Source organism: Dipodomys merriami, unplaced genomic scaffold (assembly GCF_024711535.1).
Source record: "Dipodomys merriami isolate MVZ:Mamm:240054 unplaced genomic scaffold, mDipMer1.0.p SCAF_323, whole genome shotgun sequence".
Lineage (NCBI taxonomy): Eukaryota > Metazoa > Chordata > Mammalia > Rodentia > Heteromyidae > Dipodomys > Dipodomys merriami.
In genome coordinates this window covers 476,155-486,089 of record NW_027204749.1, presented here as the reverse complement: position 1 = coordinate 486,089, position 9,935 = coordinate 476,155, and the positions used below count along the sequence as shown (strand labels likewise).

Sequence of the window (9,935 nt, the reverse complement as noted above, 5' to 3'; positions counted from 1 at the left end):
CAGCTTTCCCCCACCTGACCACACTTTCTCCTCACCCATGCCCTAGATAAGACATGGCCCAGGGGTGATTTGGCCATTTCTAGCCACCTGGAATCCCCAAACTGGCCTTAAACCAGAAGTTCAGAAATAAACTGCTCTTTGCCTGAATAACATGTGGTGTTCTCATTGATCACCTACCTAATTAACCTAACATGAAGATTTTTCCAGTGTGGCAAGTGCTTAAACATCACAGAGTGATTATGTGGGCAAATACTTTCACTGAGAGCAGTTCACATGGAAATAACACATCAGATAGAGAAAAAGGTGACAGGAATCAAAGGGTTGAGTCCTGGTGTCCTGGAATCAAATTGAATATGGAATCTATGCAAAGTTCCATGTTTGGAGTTGTCTGCCTATGTTGTTCCAATTGGTTAACCATGGGGAAAGACAGGTGAGCCTGAAGTCTACTTTCTTTATGTGATTAAATAATTTGCAAGTCATAGAGAACATCTACTGTTTCCTGTGATTTCAACCCAGCCCTGAGGAAAGATCATAGCAAGAATTGAAAGTAAGAGATTTTGAACACTTCCTCAGATTCAATACACTCCTGAGTGATGGTAATGAGAAAAGAATCTAATTGGGTGCTGGATACAGAGCTCCCCCAACTCTTGATTCCTCTACATGATGTCATGGAATCCAGAACCAAGAGCAAGTCTTAGTCTTAAATCCTCTGTAACAAAGTGACTCTGGGAATACTAATGCTCTAGGGGACAGCTTGAGCCAGGGAAAGGTTCAAATCATGAACCTGTGCCTAATGCCTCTACCTTTCTATTCCTGACCAAAAATAGGATAGCTTCTTATAAATAGACTTTCTCTGAAGGACATGAGAGGGTGCTCACTTGTGACAATCCTCTCTCAGCATCTTCTCAGTCAAAGGTCTCTAGGGAACCTTCCTGACCAGTAGGTGACCCCACGTGTGACCATTGTTCTACTTGGCACCTAAGAAGGCTCAGAACTCAGAACATCCCAAACCAATTGCCACTTGATGTCTGTTCCAAGAATTCACTGTTCTTTGGTCATCCCTGATGAGCAGTTAAAACTAATTAACAGAGGCCTTGTGTCCTACTGAACTGATGCTTGGAGGATGGTGACAACTTTCTGGTGATTACTGAGCTGAGTGAAAGAACAGGTAAGGGACAAGGGCAGCTGAGGACAGGCATCTTCCTTCTCAGGTCCTCCTCACCAGCCAGGAGCTCAGTAAGTCTCACCTTCACTAGCTGCCTCAGGACAAGAGAGCAGAAGTTGATCTCCCTTGTAGATACACATTCACTCTCACAGTCCATAACTCGCACAAACTAATGCTACTTTCCCTCCATCACCCCGTGTCCACTCCACTATCCTGATAACCCAGTTCCTTGTCATCACTACACCATTATCTGCCTAACAGGGACTAAGTTATCAGTACTCTCTCAGTCACTATACCCTGAAAACCCATCCCAAACTTCTGGATTACTATGTCTAAGGACATCTACATGAAGAAGAAGATATACAACCTATGTTTCATGGAATTTTATTAATATATTCACCTTTTCCTTGTGTTTGTGCTGATACTTAGCCTTCAATTCATGATGCTTTAGTGTCCTTTAGCTTTTATGCTCAAGCTTGGCACTCTACTCCTTAACCCACATCTCAAATTCTGACATTGTTCTATTCAGTATCACGAGTCCCCTCACCTGTTGGAGGGAGAGTACTTGTGTTCCCTGTTATCTTTTCTCTTCCAAGATGTTTACAAACCCTACATTGGAAAAACTACAATATTTAGAATTTAAAATATTTTAAAAATTAGTTTCATAACTTAATTGAATATTTTAATGAAATTTTGTAACATTTACAAATGTATTCATTACCTTATGGATATAAATGTAACCCCTCTGTACATCATTGTGGCAATTAAATTAAAAAAATAAAACTATTGCTCTCTCTGCCTTTTTCTAGCTCTCTCTCTCTCTTGCTCTTGCTCTTTTCTAGCTCTCTCTGCTCTAGCGCTTTCCTCTCTCTTTCCCAGCCACGTGGAGTGCCAACCTTGCCTGGTCCCATCAGGTCTACTGAATAAACCTACCTCTTACCTGAATACCACGTGAGTGCTGCTGTTCTTACCCCTCTTTCTGCTCTTTTCTAGCTCTTTCCTCTCTCTCTCATCTCTTTCCCAGCCACGTGGAGTGCAAAAAAAATAAAAAAAAGATTAAAAAAAATAAAACTATTACAGAATGTAAAAAATGAGGAATATAGATTAAGATAGAGCAGTCCCATGGATAAAAGCAGCATTCAGAACCTCAGTATGTACATACCTCTACAGTGGCTTCTCAGATTTCCCATCTCTTAGGACTTTTACAGGAAATAGAATGTCCCAACTACTCACAAATGTGACACGTGGCTCTGATTGACAGTTGAAATAGAAGGCAAGACATGCCTCATTTCATCACTGTGGTGACAGGTCATCATGGAATGTTTCACACTGAATACCTGCCGGCAGACAGTTTATCATGGATAGTTTTATGTGGAAAAAATAAATCCCAGAACCACATGTTATACTAATACATGCTTATAAAAGTTTTTTAAATGGCCAAAAGTGAGCAGCTTTTGAAATGCACTCTCATTGATTTTGAAAATTTCAGTGTGAATTAAGCATAAAGTTGACATGCAAAAAAGTAAAATAAAATACAACCTGTTTACTTGATTTGAAATATCAACCTTACCAATTTCTACTTTGAAATATCAACCTTACCAATTTCTACTTTTCTTGAGTTTCATATAGTTCTAAAATAAAGTTTGCAATTCTTTCAAAGACAGACATATATATATATATACTATGTAAATGTATATATATTGCTTTGTAGTAAGAAATAAGATTACATTTCATTCATTTGAAATATTAAATCAGTGCTATGTATAAATGAGTACAATCTCATCCAGTCACTTGAGTCCACCCAGACTCCTCTATAACACCTGTCAATTTATCAGATCTTTTACACAATCATTGACTCTCCTGAGGAAGCTCATCTCAGGAGGAGCCATGGTGGAACAGGACACAAGACCCATATCAGGCCCTTGAAAACAGGCACACAAATGAGGAAACTCATTTATTGTGTAATCAATTCTCAAAGAAGGGATAAATTTAAGTTTAAATTTTTTGGAATTGAAAAACAATGAAGTGAAGTGCTTTATTAAGAAAAAGACTAGAAAGAAAGGAATTTAGTTGATTCAAAGAGTAAATCACATTTCACCTCACAGTGAATAGTTTCTCTGATACATTAGCACCGTGAGCAAGTATTCCTGGTTCACCAACACAGCTTGTTCCTCCCTTACAACCTGCAGTGTGTCTGAAATCCAGGCAGTAGAAAACTGTTTGTCATTCTAAAGTATTCAAGGTAGTTTGGGGACTTATTAATTGGCCAGGCACCCATGGCTCCCACGTGTACTCCTCTATTCAGGAGGCTGAGATCTGAGGCTCTTCAAAGTCAACCAAGGTAGGGAAGACATTGAGGTTATTATCTCTAACTCATCCCCAAAGAACCTGAAGTGATGTGGCTCAAGTGCTAGAGTTAGTCTTGAGCATAAAAGCTCAGAGTCAGCACCTAGCCCTACATGTAAATTAAAGCATCTAAAGCTGCTGGGCACAGGTGGATCATGCCTGTAAACCTGAGATTTGAGGTTTGAGTTTTGAGGTTAGTCTGGGAACAAAAGTCCAGGATACTCATCTCCAATTAATCACCAAAAAATTCAGAAGTAGAAGTAGAAATGTGGCTCAAGAGGTAGAGCACTGGCCTTAACATGAGCTCAGGGACAGTGTTCATGACCTGACTTCAAGCTCTGTGACTAGGAGACATGGAGCGGGCATGGATAGAGAGAGGAAAAATATTTTAAAATGAAAAATATAATTTGGAAAATAGAAAAAAAACAAAGAATTATTTCATAAGATACAAGGAAAAATGAAGAATTTCTTTTAAGGAGAAAAGAACAAAGCGAAAAAGGTCAAAGTAAAACCAAGCTGATCTTACCAAAACTTTACCCCAACCACCACTGCCATCAACAACAAAAACCTTTAGTTTTTCTTTCTGCCAGGGCGGTCATTTGTCTAGAACTGAAAATTCACAGTCTATGTTAAGATGCATCTTCATGCTCTGATCCCTTGGGCTGTGCAGCCTTGGGGAAATGTGTGTTATTGACTTTTCTTATTTCCTTTGTGTTATGTGCCTAGTCATGGTGATGGGGGCGTGACCACAGGCAGTGGTAATCACTCGTGAGTCTCTTTCTCACAGGAGAGGAGGTGCAGAATTCAAGATCTTCACCAGCAGCAATTGATGCTGGTTTCTCATTCTTTCTTTCTTTCTCTCTCTCTCTTCTTTCTCTCTCTGTTGCTTGCAAATAAAGTTGGGTTTTCTCGATTTTAAGAACAGAGTTACATAATGCTTATACTATTACTTCTAGAATTCAGATTTTTTATTTTAATTTTATTGTCAAAGTGATATATAGAGAGGTTACAGTTACATAAGGGAATACATTTACAGGTTATTATAGACTATAGTATTCATAGATTCATAGGTTTATAAAATACACAGATTTACACCACATACATTTCTAAACAAAGGGAATAGGGATTTGTCTACACACTCTAAGTAAAATTAGAATTCAAGCTTAAAAGCTGAAGTCATTTAGCTAGTTTTAAAGTGAGAAGACAAACACTTCTAAGCTATTCTCATTCATCCGAAGTGTTCTAAGGATGTCCTCTCTTTAGAGGACAGCATTTCTAGGCAACCACAGACAGTTTGACCTCAATTATTTCCTTATGATAATGATTGTTCCTGTTTTGTCTTTGAAAGACTTTCACGTTGTTTTCCCTAAGAAAATCAGTTTTAAGTGTATTCAGGCAGTACAATTTGTGACTAGAGCCATCTTCTAATAGGGTTATTAGTGTTCAGAGACTCAGGCTCATTTCTCTTGCATGACCCTGTTCTTCCAAACCCCCTGGGGCTGGGGTTGTTCTGCTGTCTCCAGATGGGTGTGTGAGAAGCTTCGTATGTCAGTGATAGGGCTTCTGGCTCTGAATGGCTTTGACGTCTTTCAAGGCTCTTCTCTGCCTTCCCTGTAACTGTTCTGTTCCCTGGTTCGCAGACAGCAGCACCATCTGTGAAGAGCAGGGACTACTATCCTGCTAACCACTTCCCTCTTGCCCCATTTTCTTTTCGAGATAGAGTCTCTGCTATCATTCTTAGGCTGCTCAGAGGGAAAGGCATTTTCCTCTGATGTTTTATCTCTGTTCCCAAGGCAAGAGCCGCAGTCTTTGCTAGGTATGCTGGGAACACAGTAGTATGAACTTTCTGTACAGCCTCCTCTGGCATACCAGACCCCATATCTTCTAAGCTTTATTCCAGGCTCACTGCAGCCCTGTCTCTTGCTAACCCTGCAGACTCTGTTCTCATCCTGGGGCTCTGCAGAGGGCAGGGCTTTTGCTTTACAGCTGTCTCTTCATAGCTCGTCAGGAGGGAGAAGCAGTTGAGGGCAGCCACTGAAGTATGGTGTGAGATACTGGGAATGGAGCTCCTCTGCAGGAAGCAGAGGGGAATGGCAGGGAGGCGGCACTGCGTCTCGCTGCACATTGGCAGAAGAGACTGAAGTGGTCATGTTAAACTTGATCTCTTTACAAGAAAAGTGGGAAGGTTTGTGACATTTGGGTATGGTTGAACACAGCAGGTGCACTGATTTAGTTTCACAGGGCTGGCACTATCTTGTTTTAAGCCATCTTTTATCAGAAAGTAAGTGGCCATCACTTCATCAAATGTTCTCTGTAGTACCAATGTGTAGGTCTGAAGTTTGTTGGATCCCATGAAACACATTCTGGTGACAATTGTCGGACCTAACTTGTTGGACAGTGGCTCACCTGGACACACTCAGCCTTCCTCAACTCTATCAAACCATTACCTGGTGTGTATCTGGCCTCTGCTGTGGGTTTACAGTTAGCAGCTGTGAAAGGATGTTATGTCCTTTTGCAGTCAGGTGATATGGTACATCATACCTGCCCTGTATAATTGGTATACATAGCTGGATGGAAGTGGTCCCTTTAAATGGGAATTTTCTTGTAATCATAAAAACCAAGCTGGTGCCCAGGCCCCAGAGATCCACCTTGAAACCTGTTTCAGGTTTCAGGGGCGTGGAATATGTAGGCACCACACATTTCTGTGAGCAACTGCCCTGGGGCAATCCTCGGGCTTAACCCAAAGTCATTAGTATTGCCATTTTCATCCAGTAGGATGTTGTCAGGCTTTAGGTCAAGGTGGGCCATCCTATTCAGATGAAAGTACTGCACAGGAGTTACTATCTGCTTCAGAAACTTAGATTCATTCTCAAATAGGTGGCATGATGCTCTGATCCACTTTTGCAGGTTTCCCTTGGTGGCCATTTCTATTACCAGGTAGACATGTTTCTCTCCCTGGATCACTTGGAACACCCTAATCATGTGGGGGTGATTCAGAGCCTTAACAATATCCACTTCATTTTCTACCAGCATACGGTGGTAGTCTCTCTCCAGTATTTTTACTGCTACCTCACTGTCTGTGAGGCAGATAGGCCTTCACTTCCCCATAGCTGCCATAGACAATGTACATGCTGTACATGGTATTGACTGGCAAAGATCTCATCTTCCCTGGAGGAGAATGTAGTGTATCCATTGTCATTTGACTCCATTTTCTTTATGGGATGGCAGGGAATCAACCCTAACTAAACTTAGCTCCTTAAATATGATACATAGTAAATCTTAACTATACTTAGCTAAGTAAATACAGCAGGTAGCAAATCATAATTAAAATTAGCAAAATCAATATGTTGGGTATCAAATCATTGAAACAGCTAAATCAATTCAGTGGTAGTATATCTTAACTGAAATTAGCACAATCTAAACTACAGAATAACAGAAATCCCCAAACCCACACAACACAAAACCTCCCTCCCCAGCTAAAAAAGTATCAACCTAGCTCTGACTTAGTCCAGTAGTCATCCAAGGAGATCTCAGCACTGCACAGAAACTACCTACCTTCTGGAACCACTGCAGGGACCTCACAATGGCATGTGAGATCAGTGAGGAAATGGACCAATCCAGCTGGACCCAGTGACATCAGGGAAGAATGGGCCAATTACAGCCGGGGCCTAGCTCTTAGACCTTGAGGACTGTTGTCAATGACTTCAGATAGGTCAAGGTGGATGACTATGTTCATCACCATGGCAATGTTTTGGGACAGTGGCCAAGCACCTCTCTCCTTCTTCAGGGCCATGGGATCCTAGGATCTGCTCCTGCACAGACACACCCCAGGCTCCCAGTGCAAAGACCTCAGTTTTCTTGTGGGTAGGTCCTAGGACTTGGTCCAACAATGTGTGAATCCGTGGTGCACCACAATGAAGTCCTAGGCACACCAGAGCTTATCAAAGAGACTACCAGAGTGATATCCAGATTAAAAAAATTAAACCCTGATTCTTTATGTTTGATGCCATACGATTTTATTTTTAAAAAACTCAAAATCTCTGGCACACCACTTGAAGAAATGATTTATTAAAAGTAAAAGGCTGCAGCACTAATATGTACATAGTCATTGATGTATGACTGTTTCTTACAAGTTTTAGCTTTGTAATTTGTGTAATAATTGTGAAAATCTTCAAGTTATATTAAAATCTATTGCTAACATTTCAAACTATAGGGCACTCAGTCTATCTTTGATATAGACATCTTGTTTATTTATTTATTCAGTACTAGTTCTTGAACTCATAGTCAAGATTCCAATTCTAGCTATTTTTCTGGTTAATTGGAAATAAAAAGTCTCATAGGTTTGTTTACTGAAGTTGCCTTCGAACTTTGATACTCACATCTCAGCATCCTTAATGGCTAGGATAACTGATACGTGCCTTTAACATGGCTTCTATCTTTAATTTTAAAAGTTTACATTTTGAGCTATAAATGTCCCAATTTAAACAGACTATTTAACGTTATGTTAAGATTTTTAGATTATTTGCAAAGTTAAGAAACAATAGTATTTTTCAATGTTGCTTTAAAAGCTAATATACATTTATGCAGCTTGCATACACAATACATGCACACATCCTTTCTTTTTCCTTTTCCTGCTTTTTAAAAATAAAGTGTTATTTTTCTAAGGATCTGAAAGCCCATATAATTTTGAAACTGCTTTTAGGGAGCTTTTCCATTATTTTTTTGCTTGCTAATTACTTTTCTTATCCAATTTCATTTGCAGTTTGAATAAATAAACTGTTACTTTCTGCCTGTGGGTTACTAGAAGAACAGACACTATGCAGCTGTAATAAAATCATAAATTTTTTTGAACAGGCAATTTCCAACTTAGACTTCCACACAGGGTTTTTAATTTCTAGGGTTAGAGAAATAAGTTTATTGAACCTTCAGAGCTTTATGCTAATTTATGATGTTTGAATTGGTGGAGATTAAGGAAAATCATGATATGTTGTATTTTGACATTGTAAACTGTAATTTCAAGGACAATTAAAGTGATTATCTTTCATACTGTTTAATCTATATCTCAAATTTTGTAGAGGCAAGATTGGATTTTGTAGCAATAATTTTACTGTGTGTGCATCTCCCATTGCAAATCTTAAAGAAACTTGTATAATTTGAAAAAAAAAAAAGTAAAAGGCTGTAAGAATATACAAGATGAAACCACAAAGCAAACAAACTCTCAGAATAAGAGAAACTTCAAACCTATAACTGAGGTACAGGAGGTATTGCTAAGAAAGGATACATTGTAATAAATATGGCCAGGAAGGATTCAACCAGGCATGGGAAAGGGAAAGTCAGGAGGTGAAGCCAGGTGCAGGCTGCATTTCTCTACCTCCTGTGGATTTCCATCATTTACATGTACATTTCTCTTCTTTTATGCAGGATTCCCTGCACTGGGACCACTGGGTCACTGGGCCTTTATTCTCTCTCACTTCACTTGGTGGTGGAAATATCCACTTCCACTAGGAGTTACTGGCAGATAATACCATCTATGAGAAAAATAATTTATCATATGATTCTTGCTTTGCAATCAAGAGGCAGTGGGTTGATATTTTCAAATTAATGAAAGGCAAGGTCTAGGGGAGTGGGTTCCAGTGGTAGATCCTCTGCCTAGTGAGAGGGATCTAGTTTGAAACTAGAGATTCTACATTTGAAACATAGAACTTCTCTTTTAAAAATATGTAACCAGCCAGGGGTCAATGGCTCACACCTGTAATGCTAGCTACTCAGGAGGCTGAGATCTGAAGATCATGATTCAAAGCAAGCTCATGCAAGAAAGTCCATGAGACTCCTGTCTTCAATAAACCACCAGAAAACTGGAAGTGACACTGTGGCTCAAGTGGTAGAGCACTAACCTTGAGCTGAAAAGCTCAGGGACAGCGTCCAGGCCCCAGAGTTCAAGCCCCACAACCAATAACAACAACAATATGTAACTAGTTATTGTTTATAGCTGGATTTTTTTTGGGGGGGGGGAGTGTCCAGTCATGGGGCCTGAACTCTGGGACTTGGCGCTGTCTCTCAGCTCTTCAGCTCAAGGCTAGTACTCTACCACTTGAGCCATAGCGCCACTTCCGGCTTCTTTTCTTTTTGCTTATGTGGTGCTGAGGAATGGAATCCAGGGCCTCAGGCATGCAAGGCAAGCGCTCTACCACTGAGCCATTTCCCAGCCCCCATAGCTGTTGTTTTCTAACAATAAAGCCTTATTTAGATTTACCAGCATGCTCACTTCATTGCTTTTATTTCTATTTTTGTGTGTTTGAGAGGGCTACTAAGATTGCATTTTTTACCTTTTTGCTCTTATTTGGCTTTTTCTTTTGGGAAAGATTCAGGGCGGGGAGAGGGCTTGTCCCGGTACTTGAACTCAGGGCATACATGCCATGCCTAA

At 40.1% G+C, this 9,935-nt stretch overlaps 1 long non-coding RNA gene across 1 annotated transcript; it reads right to left on the bottom strand.

Moving 5' to 3' along the window:
• Positions 1-1,642: 1,642 nt before the first annotated feature.
• Positions 1,643-7,042, bottom strand: LOC138841603 (uncharacterized). The gene is made up of 3 exons (XR_011376463.1): positions 7,004-7,042; positions 2,328-2,502; positions 1,643-1,712 (listed from the first exon to the last, which is right to left on the bottom strand). It is a non-coding gene; the product is annotated as an uncharacterized lncRNA (long non-coding RNA).
• Positions 7,043-9,935: the final 2,893 nt, after the last annotated feature.